The sequence below is a fragment of the Balaenoptera physalus genome (genome assembly GCF_965194825.1).
Source record: "Balaenoptera physalus genome assembly, chromosome: 1".
Taxonomy (NCBI): domain Eukaryota; kingdom Metazoa; phylum Chordata; class Mammalia; order Artiodactyla; family Balaenopteridae; genus Balaenoptera; species Balaenoptera physalus.
The window spans coordinates 76,509,548-76,516,699 of NC_138882.1; the positions used below are offsets into that span (position 1 = coordinate 76,509,548).

General features: G+C 37.1%; 1 long non-coding RNA gene across 1 annotated transcript; it reads left to right on the forward strand.

Annotated features, from left to right (window-relative positions):
* Positions 1 to 561: 561 nt before the first annotated feature.
* Positions 562 to 1,225, forward strand: LOC309639283. Its single transcript, XR_014251573.1, has 2 exons — positions 562 to 712; positions 842 to 1,225. It is a non-coding gene; the product is annotated as an uncharacterized lncRNA (long non-coding RNA).
* The last annotated feature ends 5,927 nt before the right edge of the window (positions 1,226 to 7,152 follow it).

Consider the following 7,152-nt stretch of genomic DNA (forward strand, 5'->3'; position numbering starts at 1 on the left):
AAAGGCACTGTCCTGACATGCTGCTCCAAGTAGAGGGAAGTCTGTCTGAAAATGGATTGTGTAAATGGATTTTATCTTGTGGAATGAACTAGAACCTGATACATAGAAATCCCAAAAAGTTTTTAAGGAAGGGCTATTAGATTATACTAAGAAGGGTCAAAGACAATGGAAAATGAAAGAGATCTCTGGGACCCTAACTTTCTTCAGGCTGAAAGCAAGCTGAAAAAGTTAGTCAGCTACAAGCACAGCCATTTCCTTTGAAAAAGGAAAGATATCTAGAGCACAGTACTGACACCCAGAGAGAAAAACCAAGAGCTGAGAAGAACTATGGGTTAGGGGACTTCTCTCAGGGATTAGTACTGGGCCCTAATCAAGAAACATTCTTTATGCCTGTAGAAGGTAGAATTAACACATATATGGTTAGAGGTGAGAATTGCTACAGACCAGCAGTTCCATGAGTTTCCTGTCCTTTGTCTTTTTAATGGAGTATCTATAGCCAATATCCTACTCCTCTTTCAACATTATATCTTGTATGAGTGGGAGGAGATAATGTTATCTTTAGTTCACAGGTCTCTGCATTAAGAGTACGGAGGAACTACACGACAAACTACATCCAAAGTATTTCATCAATATCTGGACAAGATTTACGTGATGAGATCATGGACTTTAAGCTTGATGCTCTGATTGGATGAAATTTTGAGGTCTGAAAGAGGTGCGAGTATGCTTTTCATGTGGAAGGGATATGGATTATTCTGGCCTTAATTGACTGTGGTAGGTTATTTGCAAAGCTAGCTGCAACAACCCCTTATATTCTTTATGTCCTTTTACTCTTTCCATTCAGAAGCAGAGTCTCTTCCCCTGCTCCTGATCTGGAATGGCCCTGTGACTTGCTTTGATCAATAAAATGTGCAGAAGTGATGGTGTATAACTACTGAGGCCTGACAGAATTCCAGAATGTGATGCCATGAAGCTTCCACCTTTAATCTTTTGGAACACCCTTCTGAGACTTCTCCGGATGAAAGAAAACATGAAGGAAAAGGCTGAACCATCAGCCAGCCCCAACCAACATACTTGGGGTGAAGCCATCTTGGGACTCCTAGCACAAACATATGAGTGAGCCCAGACAAAGTCAGACAATTCACAGAAATTTGAGAAACAATAAATTGTCATCGTTTTAAGCCTGTAAATGCATGTGTGCTTTATTACACAGCAATAGACGACTAAAGCAGAAATTGATTTTATCAAAATTTTTCTCCCAAAGAAAACCCCTGGCTTAGATGTCTTCACAAGTGAATTATAAAATATTTATTAAATAAATAAAGCCATTCTATACAAACGCTTCCTAAAATAAAGGAGGAAGGAACATTTCACATCTAGTTTTTTGATGTCAGCAAAACTGATGTAACAAAGTATATTTATTACAAGTGTTAGGTCAATATCTCTTTTGAACGTACCTGCTAATATCCCTAAGAAAATATTGGAAAATTGAATCAGGAAATTTATAAAATGAAAAATACATTAGTTCCAAGTGAGTTTTATCTCAGGAATGCAAGTTTGGTCTAATGATAATCAACCAATAATTTGCCATCTTAGTAGAATAAAGGGGGAAAATATGGTCATCTCAATCGATGCATAAAAATTTGAAAATTGATGCCTATTTATGATTAAGAAACACTGAGAAAAATAGTAATAGAAAGGAACTTCCTCTGATAAAGACCATCTATTAAAATCCTACAATGAACAGACAGAAAACTTTGTCCCTAAGATCCAAAGCAAAACAAGGATATTTGCTCTTATCCCTTCTAGTCAACATTGTACTTGAGGTCCTAGCAAATAGTAGGTCAAGAAACATAAATAAAAGTTTTGGGGTGGGAAATGAATAAATATTGATTGATTGAAATATATTTTTAAAAAATAACATGATTATTCACATAGAAATTTCCAAAGAATCCTGCCACCACTTGGAATTTTTAAAGCAAAGAAATAGCCTGCTCACGTATCGTCAATAGATGGCAAAGCTATTTGGTGAAAGTTTAAAGAGGAACAGGATACTTACAGAATTTCAAAACATCTCCCCACTTATCAATTACAAAGCTAAGCAATGGTTAAATTTACTACGGAGAAACCTCACAGACATCATTTTAATCAAGTGATCAAAGCTAATATCACCAATAATGGGACACATAATGGGAGAAGGTTAATGTCACCAACCATGTGCCTCTTGATATGAGGTACCATAAAGAACAAAACATCACTCATGTAGTATTTTTGTCCAAGATGCATAACCTGATTCTAACCATGAAGAAATATTTTTAAAAATTGAGTAACATTCTAAAAACTGACCCTTACTCTCCAAAAATGTCAAGGTCATAATGGGCTAAAAGATTAAAGCGTCATGACAATGAAAAAAACTAGAGCTCTTGAATTGGCTCCTGAATTAGGGAAAAAGTGATATAGAGAACATAAAATTTGAATATAGGCAGTATAATAAATCATGTTATTATATTGATGCTAAATTTTCTGAATTTGATCAATGTACAGTGGTTTTATAGGAGAATGCCCTTGTTATTAGGAAATGCATATTGAATTCTTAGGACATAAAGGGTTATTATATTTGTAATGTACTCTCAAATGATTCAGAAAAAAGTAGATGTCTCTATGTGTGTGTACAGATGGAGGATATGAAGAAGTGCTTTATTGTTCCTATAACTCTTACATAACTTTCAAATAATTTCAAAACAAAAAGTGTTTCTAAAAAGTGGTGGAAACTATCATAAACAGGATAACACATGCTTAGCCTACTGCATTCAAATCCTGTTTTTAAAAAATCCTATGAAAATAAAAAAGAAAGAAAGAAAGCAAAAGAAAGGAAGGAAGGAAGGAAGAAAAGAGTGGAGGAAGGAAGAAATGATATCAGAAAGTCAGTTCCAAGTCATGGGTCACCAGGTTGCAACCTCTTGAACTCTACAATCTCAAGTTCAGACTTCTTTTCTAAACCATCCTCAGTCTCAACCTAATTTACCTTTACAGACATGTCTTCACTGCTTCCCACTCTTTTTTTCTTTTTAACATCTTTATTGGAGTATAGTTGCTTTACAATGGTGTGTTAGTTTCTGCTGTATAACAAAGTGAATCAGCTATACATACACATACATCTCCATATCTCCTCCCTCTTGCTTTCCAACCTTAATCTTTGGTGCTAGTTAATCTGATCTGCCCCAGTACTCCTAGAGACATTTCTGTTCTTTCCATCTGGGCTTATGCTGTCCTTCACATCACAAACATTGTTATTATTTTCTCCATCTATGCATTTTCTCCTGTTTCTTCAAGTTCCTTCTTAAATTCTACCTCTTCTCTGAAATCTTTTCTAATGACTTCAGTCTGTAATCATCTCTCCCTCCTCAGAACTCTTGTAGTATCAATTGTGTGCAATACGTTATTGTATTGACTGGTTAGTTGATCAACTGGGAGTCACAGCGTACCAGCAGACTGAAGAGGTAAGATTCAGTGCCTGGGCATGTCTTCTGTTTAATGACTTTCACTCTTACATGTTGCTTCACTTTGTTCTAGTGAACTGCCTTGTTGCCCACTGACTCCCAATCTCTCAAGAGGCATATACCTATCTATACTAATACACATGGCAAACTTCCAACCACAGCCATTATTGTACCCAGACTTACTGAGTACAAAACTAGGTGTCCCATAACCAGTTTGTACTGATCTTTAAGAGTCTGGAGAAAACAATACCAGAACTATATCAGACATATTTCCTTCAAAAGACACAGGAAGATATCACTGAGTATGAACAATGAATGAAGAGATACCAAAGCTGTGTGCCTACTTTAAATTTTAGACAAATTGACCAGTCTCCATCCCATAGTTTTTCCATAAAACAACCTATCAAAGAATTATAGTGGTACATCTTAAATCAAACTAAGTGACACTTAGTTCACTGTCCCCCCATCCCCACCCTATTTTACAGGAAAACAAAACAAAGTGAAGTGTAACAAGACAAAACAAAACAAAACAAATGGAAGTTTAGTAAGAGTAAATTAATTACTCAAGGTACACAATTAGCAGGAAAGATGGGTCTAGAATCTAGGTCTCATAACTTATTTTTAAAACTTTCTCTGCATTTCAACTTCTCTGATTTTTGCCCTTAAATATGAAAAGTACATCTTTTACGTTATATCAACTACTATAGTTGTGGAAATACTCTGCTTCTGCACATGTAGCAATAGCAAGGGAAGGTGGAAGTTCTGATATTCTCCATATATTTTAAGTCACCAATTTTAACACCAAAGAGATTTCCCATTCAGCCTTTGTCTCATTTTACCATTTGTTTATTCCCAGTGCATAAGATAACAGAGCTTTAATAAGCATAAATGGTCTTCGGGACTCAAGGGTGAGGGAGTGGATAAAAGGAAACAGTACCAAATAAGTTCAGTTTATTCTTCATCATACAAAACACATTCCTTCAGACTTACTGTAGCCTTGTGCATACCACTGGACTAAAAATAGACCCAATGTTTATTCCTGGAACATTGTTTGCTTTACTATTGTTAAGTACTCCAGGCAAAGTGTTTTTTCCCAAGAGATTACATTTGGGGATCACAAAATCTGAGGTTTTCCTTCCCTCATTCCCAGAAGTCATCCTTCCCTCCCAGTTCATCATAATATGAACACAGGCTTTGTCTTTTATTAGTACACAAACTTCAGCAAGCACCCTCATGGCCGTGCTTCTATCTTCTTTCCTGGAAAATGAGAAAAATAAACATAACTGCTCTAGTTATTGAGGCTCTAGTTACATAAATATATGTAAAGGTATTTTACAAATTTTAAAACACTGTACAAATGCACAGGATTATATGGTTGTCAGGGCCCCCTAAGAGGTAAATTTCTTCAGTACCACCTGTTATGATTTAAAATTTAAAAAGAGATGGAAGAGGCTTGCTTCCAACCAGCCAATAATTGTTAGTTTATTATATATTTGCTCATCTAATTATTAATTTGGTAAATATTTGTTAATGCCATACTATGAGCCAGGTATCTGGAAGATACTGGGAATTCAGTGATGAAAAAAAAAAAAAAGAGAGAGGTGGAAATCCCTGACCTTATGGAACTCAGATCTTTGTGGGAGAAGTCAGACAATAAAGCAGGAAGAGGATAAGAACAGAAGGTCTGTGTGTGTGTTAAAATTTTAATTAGAATCACAGAGAAAGTCTCACTTAGAAAATATATCTGAGTAAAATTCTGAAGGAGGATGTGGAGGAAAGCCATGCAGATATCTGGGGAGAGTTTTCCAGGAGAGGGCATTGCGAGGTCACGTGCTCTGAGGTTCACACATGCCTGCCTCTGTGGACAGTGTGCAGCAAGGAGGGTAGTGTGACTAGGACAGGTGAGTGAGGAGAGAAGAGTGGAAAGCAAGGTCAGAAAGGTAGCAGTCACTGAGCCAGGGAATGGAGGGGAGATCTGCATGTCTCGCGAGACCTTAAAGGCTATTATAACCCCAGCATTGCCTTTTCTTCAGCATGATAGGAAGTCATCAGGATGTTTTTAACAGAGGAGTAACCATACTCTGACCTAGCTTTTAACACAGCATGATCGCTCTGGTGGCTGTGTTAAGAACAGATTGAAAGGGACACTTAGAAGTGTGTAGAAATGGCGAACATCTAGGAGGCTAAGTTACTAATTCATATGCGAGATGCTGGTGTCTTGGACCAGGCTGCTAGCAGTGGAAAGAGTGACAGTGGTGTATTCTGGTTATCACTTAGGACTATCACTCCTGCTGTCCTGTCACTCACATCACTTAAATAAATGACCAGTGTTTATAATGATGATTTTTCAAAAAAACTGAAGCGGATGAGAAAAGCAGAACAACTTTTGGCCTTGAAGGGCCATTATGGAGTAAGCAAGAAGCTTATTTAGTTTTCTCTCTTAGGAGAATTAAGCACAGGTAACAATAAAACCCAATTTTCAGCTGGATAGGACAGCAATCATCTTCAAAGACTCACATCACATAAAACTCAGCACCATTTGTAATTATTTTTCTACTGTTGATTAGAAGAGAGTAATCCTGCAGTTTAGCTGTTCTTTGTACACATGATTGGTGTTTGTTTCATGGGCAAAATCAAGTCACAGAACATTCCGTGGCCAACATATTGAGCATGTTTAGTAGAGTGGGGGGACATCTCAGAAACCACGATAGATCCATGGGACAGGCTTGCTCCTCAGAGGTCTTGGTCCGAGTCCTAAGTGCCCCTCCATGGAGCTCGGAGACACAAACACCAATTGAGCAGTGTTCCCTCCTCAGATGTGTGGGTTACAGTTATAGATTACTCCTCTAAGCTGTTCAGTTTAATCTTTCCAGCCTTACCCCTTTGTCCTCCTAGAGTTGGTAGCTGCTTCCTGCAGTTTCTACCTCAGTGATAATTTTGTTTGCTTTTTCTTGTCTCTAAATATACCTTGTGAACAGTTTTTAAACTTATTTAACAGTTTTTCATATCACATTCTTTAAAAATTACATGTGATTCTTACCTCCTAACTGAACCCTAATTTACTCAGAAATTGAAACTGATTGTCCCCAGAAAGAGTTGCTCAAAGGTAGAATTTTGAGATTGGTTTGGTCATGTCTTTGGGCTTGAACTCAGTGCTGAGCTTCTGACCATGGTAAATGGAATGCTAGTAATTTATGGAATGCAATGATATCACACTTAAATTATTGCCTGTGATTGATTGGATTGATGCACCTACTGAGGCAAGTGCCTCAGGATACCAAATGTCTGCTACACATCTGAAAAGTCCCATGTAAAGCTACAGGTTCACAGGGAGTTGGGGTATGGACATTTTTGAGGGTACATTATTCAGACTACCACAAGAGCATAGCATTAATTCTATGGTTTGCCATAGAATTGACCATGTGAAAATATCAGATAGACTAAGTTTGAAAGGCACCTCATAGAATGAAAGAGCTGAACTCTTTAAGATTGTCAAAGACATGAGAAGAGGAAAAGAGGAACTGTTGCAGATTAAAGGAAATCAATAAGACGTGATGATTAAATTTGACACACACAAAGGATTCTGTAACAAAAAGAAAAAAGACATTGTTTAGATAGTTAGTAAAATTTGAATAGGGTGTGTGGATTGGTTAAT